The sequence below is a fragment of the Rutidosis leptorrhynchoides genome, chromosome 8 (genome assembly GCF_046630445.1).
Source record: "Rutidosis leptorrhynchoides isolate AG116_Rl617_1_P2 chromosome 8, CSIRO_AGI_Rlap_v1, whole genome shotgun sequence".
Lineage (NCBI taxonomy): Eukaryota > Viridiplantae > Streptophyta > Magnoliopsida > Asterales > Asteraceae > Rutidosis > Rutidosis leptorrhynchoides.
This window is the reverse complement of record NC_092340.1, coordinates 232,454,578-232,465,104: the sequence shown is the minus strand read 5'-3', so window position 1 is coordinate 232,465,104 and position 10,527 is coordinate 232,454,578. Positions and strand designations below refer to the sequence as shown.

Genomic DNA, 10,527 nt, shown 5'->3' with positions numbered 1-10,527 from the left:
AATAACTCAATTATTATTAAACTTAAATTAAAATTATAATTATAAATATATATAAATTACATATATAGAGAAAGAAGATTGGAAAAAGGTGTGTCTTTCTTCATTCTCCGTAGTCTCGTTTTATAGGCAAATGTTGATTTGAAATTTTCACTTATTACCCCTTAACTATGCTCAATTAACAACTTTTTATTATTTATTATTATTCTTATTATGAATTATTTAAATATTATATTATATTCTTGTGCATAGTTGACTTGTACTTTCAGCTCCGTTGCATCGAGCATTGAAAGTTGGTTCATGTCTCGGTTTCGGATTTTCGAACGCCTTTTCGTATAATTTAATATCTTGTACTTTGCGTTTTACGGCTTGTACATTTGTAATTTTTAGACGTTTCTCATCAATATATTGAACCACTTGGATTGTACTTTGTACTTTTTAGCTTTTTGGTCATTTGCATCTTCAAATCCTGCCTTTTGTCTTCACCTTTTATTATTTAAACGAATATCACTTGTAAATAGAACAATTGCAACTAAAATCTTGTCTTTCTTGAGGGATAATGCTATGAAATATGTATTCGTTTTTAGCATTATCAATATTACCACACTTGAGCATTGCTTGTTCTCAAGCAATATAGTCTTGAAATAAAAACATACTTGAATCACTTCTTTATTCTTCACACTTTGTACATCTGTGATTTCAATACGGCGGTTATGAACAATGATGGTAACGATGTGGTTTACAGTCTCACATGACTATAAAAATTTAGATCCGTTAGGAAATTGGATCTTTATGAAAACATTTGATCTTTTGAAAATTCAATCTAGTTTTTACCCTAGATAAGTTTTACGGAATAACCCTTCACCGGTGTTGCAAAATATTTTTGTGGGTTTTGTTGGTTTCGGATTTTAAAATTTTAGCTCAAAACTTTACGGTTTTGTGTCACCCACTTGCTAACCTTGTATTAAGAAAGCAACACGTCCAGTTTACTTGTCCCGTATATTACCTTTCAGTAAACAACCGTCTGGTTGCAAAGGAAAGCGATGAACAAGAAACTGTTAAGGCAATGTCTAATGACATGTATTTGTTCATGGTCTAAAACGTGTCGGATGCTATTACTATCCTTTGTAGGAGCAATAGTAAAGATCATCCTATAATTTTTCTGGTTTGGCACAAGGTCCTGTCTTCGACCATGCTATGCAACCACCGTTCTTACGGTTGACACCCGATTTGGTTCAGGTGACCTAATGAATTCTGACGAATTCTCAGGATTTTACGTTCAATGGTAATGAACGCATTGAAAATAGGTTTTTAGAAAACAAATCGGTTTGTAATTTGATCAAAATATTTTCTCGTTCAAGTTCGAGTTTAGATATCATCGAATTCCATGAGTTTGTAATTCTCAATCTTTAAAGTCAATCTCAAGGATTGAGTAATATCAGGCTTAAAAGCTGATTTTTAATCTTTAAGGAGATTATCCTTAATGGGGGTCTGATTCATTAGTCTTATCAAGCTAATTTGCACGGCGCCCTCCCCATTTTACGAGACAGATCCTCTTATGGTTAGGATAAGTCTGACCACATGGCGACCCTGTTTGATGCTGAGGTCCGTGGATTTCCTGCTGATTTTAGAGATGACTTTTCTAGATTTTCCGTCAACCTACAGCTGGTCTGGACGACAACTTCTTGACCTAAATCAAGAAGCGCGTGTCTTTTTTGGAAGACTTTACTTTCTTATAATGATGGAATTGATTCATCGTGTAGATCCATCTTTCTTTCAAAAGTATTACAATAAATCGGGTAAAACTTATTAGTTTAGTCCAAAACAAAAGTACCTGCAATAAGCTTGTACAGATATGTGATATATGTTTTAAAGAACTTGGTGAATTCTTCCCACACTAAGCTTTTATTTATTTCTTTCTTTGCCTTTTTATTCCCCTCTATTCCATTTCAAATGAATTCAAGCGTTTTGGGTTGTTTCTCAATTTATGTCATTTCCAAGGTAACAATAATTTCGGTAGTATCACCTAGTTTTATCGTTCATAAATATGTATAAACATGATTTTGAATTCATTTAGTTGAAAATTTTTCAAATTTTCACAAAATTTGGCAATTAAACCAAGTGTAAACCCGAGAGAATTTATAACCCTTCCCCACACTTGAGATCTTGCAATGCCCTCATTTGCAAGAAATCAGTAAAAATTTAAATTCATGAGGGTGATTAGTGTAGAAAAATGATTAAAATTACCGAGTTTGCAAACATATTGTTGTTATTTCACATTTGATATTTTGCGTCTTGTCGTCAAAATTAGTAGCTTTTGCTGAACTTAATGACAGTCTTTGAAAGTGCGTTGTTTTACCCTGTTTTGTACATAAGATAAACTACAAACATATATACATATTTTTGAAGTTTGGTATATTACCCCACTTTCAAAAATTTATAAAATCTAATATTTTTTGGCATACTTTAAATCAATAAAATTAAAAATAATGATAACAAAATTTGTCGTCCCGCCCTCGGGTAAAGCAATTTCGGTTCAATGACCTAGTGTTTAACTCACGACGAATTAGAGAAATCATTTTTTTTAAACTTAATTAAATAAAGTAAATTTTTGTTTTTAAAATCACACAAAACTTAAATTTAAAAAGCATATTAATTTCATATAAAACCTATAAAACAAAAAAAAAAAAAATCAGAATGGGGGGAGAAAACTAGTTCTTTAGTGTCTGCTAGTGGAAAAGACCAATCGGATTCCATTCTCGGAATTACACGAGAACAGAACAACTAACTTTAGACAACATTTTCTTTTTAGAACATTTTGAATCTCCCCACACTTAGGTAGCTGTGGTGTCAAAATTGTGATTAACTTCATCGTCAATTTTTCTTGGACCATAATCAACTTGCATATCTGTGACTTTTGCTTTAAGCCATTGGTCGGATTCTTGTGTAATATCCACAAATTCAACTAATTTCGCCTTTTCTTTAGGCGACAGATTGGATACTAACCGGTTACATAACTTAAAGTTCCCCTTGGTTCTAGCATCGCGAATTCATTTAATAAGTTTCTTCATTGAACTATTAATAACGGGATCATTTAATTTCGTATCAACAATGGGGTTCTTTGTTATCAGGTCATCATTAGGTGTTACTTCATTTTCCCCACACTTAAGCGTTTTATTATTGTTGAGCACTACCATTGGAGTTGGTAAAACAACATGGTTCTTACCAATCGTTTTTGCTGGTTCAACGGTTTTGGTTGGTGGAGATTTAGACTTTTAAATCATAAAGGTGATCGATTTCTCATCATTACTAAGTGCCATTCTACCCTTTCTACATCAGATAACGCCCCGGTGGACGCTAAGAATGGTCGACCTAAAATTAGAGGAATGTTTGGGTCCTCTTCTATGTCAATGACAATAAATTCGACTAGAAAGGTTAAATTACCTACTTGAACGGGTAGGTTGTCAGCAATTCCAACTGGGTGCTTAATGGTTTGATTAAGGAGTCGAACACTCATATCCGTTGGACTTAACTCACCTACTCCTAATCTCTTATATAATGAAAGATGCATAACACTCACACTTGCACCTAAATCTGCTAGTGCATCATACATGACACAGTCACTTAGTAGACAAGGAACAATAAATTCACTCGGATCACCTACCCTAGGTGGAGGTTTTGGTGGAACTGTCTTCACCGGGTTTACTTCTACGATTTTTGTTTCTTGCACTTTCTTATTCTTCTTCTTCTTCTTCTTCTTTTTTCCAAAGGTATCACAAACTTTATTACCTATCACTTGCTCATACTCAACTCCTTTTCTTGGAAACGAGATGGGTGTTTTGTATGGTGCCACCACTGGCTTTACATACTAGGGTGGTGGTGGTGTTGTAACTTCTTCATTGTTACTCACATCTAAAACTTTCCCATCTTCTGGTGTTGGTTTTTCAGAATTTGTTGATACCATGTTAACATTTTCATTCCGAGGATTTAATTCATTATTACTCGGTAGCTTTCCTTGTTCCCTTTCACTCATCAATCTAACAAGAGTACCTACTTGTTTTTCTAGATTCAAAATGGAAGCTTGTTGAGTTCTAAATGACTGATCAAACCTCTCATTCGTTTGGGTTTGAGTTTCAATAAATTGTGTTTGAGATTCAACTAGCTTAAATACCACTTCTTCCAGATTTGACTTTTTATCTTCGGTTTGTTATGGTGGTTTATACAAGCCAGGTCTTTGTTGATTGAAAGTGTTGTTTTGAGTTGGTTGGTTATTCGGACCTTGTTGGTTGTATGAGTTATTATTGGGTCCATTTGGATTGTAAAGAATGTTTTGATTTCGATTAAAGTTTGGCCTTGGCGGTTGATAATTATTTGCCGACCTTTGGTTTATGTAGGAAACATTCTCTCGTTGTTCCATCGTTTGCTCAACATTACAATCTTTCGTTAAGTGTGGTCCACCGCATTGCTCACAACTGATTCGTATTGCGTGAATATCTTTAGTCATCTTTTCCATTCGTCTCTCGAAAGCATCTATTTTTGCGGAAACAGAATCAAAGTTATGGCTAGAATCGGCTCTAGCCGCTTTAGATGAATGAAAAATATCTTTTTCCTGATGCCACTCATGAGAGTGGGATGCTGTGTTATCAATGATCTTATGAGCTTCGGTTGCGGTTTTCTTCATAATGGAACCACCAGCTGCTGTGTCGATGTCTTTTCGTGTGGTGATGTCGATGCCTTTATAGAAAATTTGCACTATTTGAAAAGTATCTAAACCGTGTTGAGGACATCCTCTCAACATCCTTCCGAATCTTGTCCATGCCTCATATAATATTTCATTTGGCTTTTGCACGAACGTGGAAATTTCTCCTTGAAGTCTCACGGCTTTAGATGCCGGAAAGAATCTTTGAAGAAATTTCACAACTAAAATATCCCATGAGTCAATCGTTCCTTCAGGTAACGATTCTAACCAATCTTTGGCTTCTCCTTTTAAAGTCCATGGGAACAACATAAGATAAATAGTTTCATCCTCAACTTCTCGGATTTTAAATAGATTACAAATCCTATTAAAAGTTCAAAGATGTTCGTTTGGATCTTCTTTTGTTGTACTACCAAATTGGCACTGATTGGTGATCATGTGTAGGATTTGTCCTTTGATTTCAAAATCTGATGCTCTAACATCTGGCTGATTAATGGCGTGACCTTGGCCCGTGCGTGTGGCTCACATCCGGTCTCCATACTTTGAGGTTCCGTTACTTCCATAATTGAATTTGTTGAATCCGAATCACTAGAAGATTCTGATTTAACTATTTGTGGTTCAGGAGGAATGATTAGTGGTTCAGGATCTAGGAATTATCCTTGAATATCCTCTGGATTCTCAGTTGTGAAGTCGGGTTCAAAAAATGGATTATCAGAAATTTGAGTTGGAGAACTTGTTCGACTAGATGATGATTCTAAAGAAAAATCAACGACAACAATATTGGCTAGATGCCTTGATCGAGTTACAGGTGGTGAACGTATGAAAGGTGGTGAACGTTTGCTCGGTGCATTCACTGAATATCCTATTAGTTATAAAAATAAAAATTATATAAGTTATCAAATTAATAGACTTTTCTGATTTTGCCCACGTTTCGAATAGCCAATAGATGCAGCAGGTAGCCAGGACCCTTTAAATCGGAAGCCCACAACTCGCCACTAACAAATCCAACTATTACTACGAACCAGAAAATTTGGATGTCTATCAATTTAATCGCTTAAAATAATTTTTCGTTTGAAATTTTAGAGAAGAAATAGAAAATTCTATGTCCTAAAAACTAGAGCGTCGAGAAATAAGAAAGAAAAAGATTGCGTCGAAAAACGTCGAAAAAATAAAAGGTCGAAAAATAAAAATAAGAAAGTAGCGCGTCGAAACTTAAAAGGGATTCTAAACGAAAAACGGAAATTACTTAAAATGATACTAAAATTTTAACACGGCGTCGCAAAATTTTAAGCCACCTAAATCTTAGTCTAAAGAAAAAGCACTTAAGGGATTTTACGGCAAAGCCTAAAAATCTAACAGTATAAAAATAAACTAAACTTAATACTAAAAGTTGTAACTAGAGTCTAAAAATCTAAAGGTAATAAAACTTAAAATAAATATATATATTTTTTTAATTTTATAGACAAAATCTTAAAAATATATATATATATTTTTTAAATTTTTTTTAAATTTTTTTTTCTTTTTTTTCACGAAATTAATAATTTTTTTTATTTTTTTTCAAAAAACTTTTTTTTAACTCATTTACTATTCATGAATAGCAAATGAAACGAAATTAATTAATTTACTATTCACATGAAAGCGACATGATAGAAATTATTAATTATAAGTTACATAATATACCCCTAAAGTATTTAATAAATACGACTTTTTAAAATACGATTCAAATTTGATTCAAAATTATTATTATATTATTATATTTTATTTCAATATTATTATATTTTATTTCAATATTATTATATTATTATATTTATTAAATTATTATATTTAAATTAATATATCTTTAATCAATCAAAAACTAAAAAAAAAACTTAAATACCCCGTGAAGACAGAAAAAGTGTCCCCGGCAGTGGCGCCAAAAACTTGATGTGTTCTAGAGGGTTTGTATGAAACGGTTATCAGTTTTATATTTATTTACTACAGGAAATCACCTAAATTAAACTAAAACACAAAAGGCAAGTATACCTATCGTGTAATAATATAGCTAAGGTAAAGTCCGGGAGGTCGATCCGTGGACACTATTATTGGGTGTCTTACTAGGTCAAATTAGTTAATTAAGTAGTTAAACTAGATATAGTAATTATAGGTAACTTTGGGGGGATTTACCGTTTAATGACCGGTTTGTCGATTTTATATTTTAAGCGTACAGATAAATGACGATAATTAAAGTGCGTAAAATAAATAACAAAATTAAAATGACAATAAATAAAATTGCGAGTAAAAGAAAGTACGATGAGAAATACAATAAAAGAATTATGCTTATTTAAACTTCCGTAATCATGATGTTTGACGTTTTGATTTTAATTTATTATGCTGGGTTAATTGTCCTTTGTCCTGGATTTATTTGATACCTATCTGGTTTTTGCCCATAATGTCATGACCCGGAAAATTTCGACTAATTTTAAACCAAACTCTCGATACGATGTAATATTTTTGACACGATAAGAGAAATCTATTAGGTTGAGTCTCAAAAATTTTGAATTGCTTCATTTATTCAATTGACCTTCTACTGTTCCCGACGATTCACGAACAAGAAATTGTAAATAGTTATGTGTTTATTAAATATATATGTATATATATATATATATATATATATATATATATATATATATATATATATATATATATATATATAATAATCTGAAATATAATTTTAAATATTATGTGTTGTGGTTATTAAAAATTAATAAAATAAATATACTTAATTTAAAAGTATAGGACTTTTCTAGAAGACTTTTAATCCGCCATCGATTAACAACGAAGCATGATATCCTCTCTGAAAATAAACTGTAGGTATAATAATTGATGGCGGCTTAATCTCTGCACGTTTTAATTTATGAGAATATAAATTATTAATATTATATTATATTAATCATTATTGCATCTTGAATCAAATTACACAAAGTTTGTTAGCTGTATGTTTCAATCATCAAGGACACAGTTGTTAACTAGATGATATATATCTCTCTCAATGATACTTATACATTCACGCATCAAATTTATATTATATTATATTGTATCGTTTTGCCTGGGAAACATTACTATCTAACTTTATATATATTCATATTATATGCCTACATGATATAGAGATATATATCCACTAACACCACTTAACTTCTACTTGCTTTCTTTTTTACAAACGCCATTGACACCCGAGAACATCAACTCCACCACCGACTTTTATTTTCACCACCGAACTACCACCATGAACCATAGTCCACTGCTACCATCAACATCTTTAGTTTCTTCTCTTCTTTCCCCTTTCGTTATTCTGTCAAAGAACAAACAACAATGAAAACCATCACCTTATTTGTTATTCGAAACCCATTTGTTTTCTTGTTCGATCACAACATACTATTAACGATCAAAGACCATCGATAACCACTACTAGACCTCCATGGCTCCATCATATCATCATCTTTTGTTCGAAAACCCACCCAAAAACTTTCAGCTACTAATGTTTCTGCACGCTATTTCGATTATCAATACAAACCACCACCCAAAATCACCATCCTCCACTACCGGCTACAAACCCACCAACATCAATTCTTTTGTATCTAAAACTGGAGAATAACGTGTACTTTTTACTTTAGTCGAACTTGCTACGATATCTTGTTACTTCATCATCTTATACCAAACCACAAGATCATATTGATTTCGGTTCCATTCGATTAACCAATAAACCACCATAACCTTATCACCTTCCTTTGTTCACCTTGGCCAAGAGACATAAAACCAACAGGTGCTCTTGCCCATTCGCGTTTGATCAAACACCTAACTACTATCATTGATCACCAAGAACAACCTCTCCTTAACACTTGTCGATTCTTTTTGTCTCAGCTACAAACTCTCGACAACCCATCCCTCTAAACCGATACTGTTTTCGTTTTAAAACTCAGGATCGTAACCCACATAACCATGAACAAATCGCCATATTTTATCTCTCTTTCATCTCTCTATTTTTCTCTCACTACAACCATGAAACACACAACCACACCACCACCATCGAAGAACAACTGATTGAAATAAGCTGTACGTTCTTATTCGTTTTCTATTTCTAATTTCCTGCTAACGGGAACCACTCACGAAAACCGGACCCTGTCAACCACCATTTTTTTTCCATTTACGCTGCTGAATCATTTTCTCTTCTATTTTTGGGTCAACGAATTAAAAGGCCACTTGCAAACTATTTAGCTTTTGGTTGAGATAGTGGCAGACAAGGGACACATGGGTCAAGTTGATTAATGTAAATCTAGTAAGTTCAGAGTAAAATATTGTGTAGGTGAATGGTTTTAGTTTATTAAACATACAGGCCTTAATTAAACTAACGATTTCTTATGGGCTACTTAATTTGGACTACCATGTTTGGGCCGTGCTTCCTATTTTGCTGGGGAGCCGATGATGAACAAGTTTATAAGAGTGATAATTATAATATAATGCATGATTCGTTTGATGATAGTGATTAAATTATTATGAGGATTAGATCATGATAATGGTGATGAGGTAATGTAGTTGATGATGATGAGAGGTTGGAATGATGAAATAATAATGATGTGATCAAATGATGATGAGTTTATGATATTAGATGATACACTGTAGAAGTAACACTATAATGAATGATGAAGTTTATATTAACGATGTGATAATGGCGATTTTGATCATAAAGATGATTATAAGAATCACGAAGACTGTATTGATAATTGTTAAAGATGAAGTGTTGGTAATCATGATAAGATTAGATACATGATGTTAAAGGTGATGAGGATCGAAATACAATAAGAGTAGATGACATAGATAAGTTTAAGATGATGATGATAGTTATGAGATGAATAAGATTGATGTTAATGATAATGATAATAATTAGTAAATAGAAATGGTGATATTGGTAAACAGATTCATACATGGTAATCAAGGTTTAAATTATAAACTAGAACAGAAGTGATCATGCGAAGGAATGATTAGGGGCATGTTTGGTTAAGCGAGAGGTCTCGGGTTCGAGCTTGGGCACGAGTATATTTTTTTTAGAAAAGAAGAAGAAGGATGTTAATGGTTAAGGATATTATTGGGTTAGCGGGACGTCGCGGGTTCAAACCCGGACTTGAGCATTTTTAAGAACGAGTTCCTTGAGGTAGTTTACTTATTACCCATTATTATTGTTATTATTATATATTATCATTATTACTAAAATTAATATTATTATTAAAAATATCATTATTATTATTTTCATCATTATTAGTATTAACATTATTATTATTAATATTTTTATCATTTTGAATACTATTACTATCATTATTATTACTTTTGTCAATACAACTATAATATTATTATTATTATTATTATCAATATTAATATTAATATTATTATTATTACAATAAAAGTTAGTTACATAAAATATACTTAATAAAATTATAAAAATTATATAAAATAAGTATATCTACACATGAATTACTAAAATAACAGTTATATTAATAATAATACATAAATTATTCGACTTTAATTATATGTGTTAATATATATATAAATAATATAGGTTCGTGAATCCGAGACCAACCTTATACTTGTTCAATGACGTCATATGTATTTTTACTACAAAATACAGTATGGTGAGTTTCATTTGCTCCCTTTTTAATTGCTTTTGCAATATATATTTTTTGGGCTGAGAATACATGCGCTGCTTTTATAAATGTTTACGAAGTAGACACAAGTACTTAAAAATACATTCTACGTTGAGTTGTACCATTGGCATATTTCCCTGTAGCTTGGTAACTACTATTTAC

The 10,527-nt window shown here is 32.0% G+C and overlaps 1 non-coding gene across 1 annotated transcript; it reads left to right on the top strand.

The window, feature by feature from the left end:
• The first annotated feature begins 4,766 nt into the window (after positions 1-4,766).
• On the top strand, positions 4,767-4,873 carry LOC139865309 (small nucleolar RNA R71). Its single transcript, XR_011764837.1, has one exon. It is a non-coding gene; the product is annotated as a small nucleolar RNA R71 (small nucleolar RNA).
• The last annotated feature ends 5,654 nt before the right edge of the window (positions 4,874-10,527 follow it).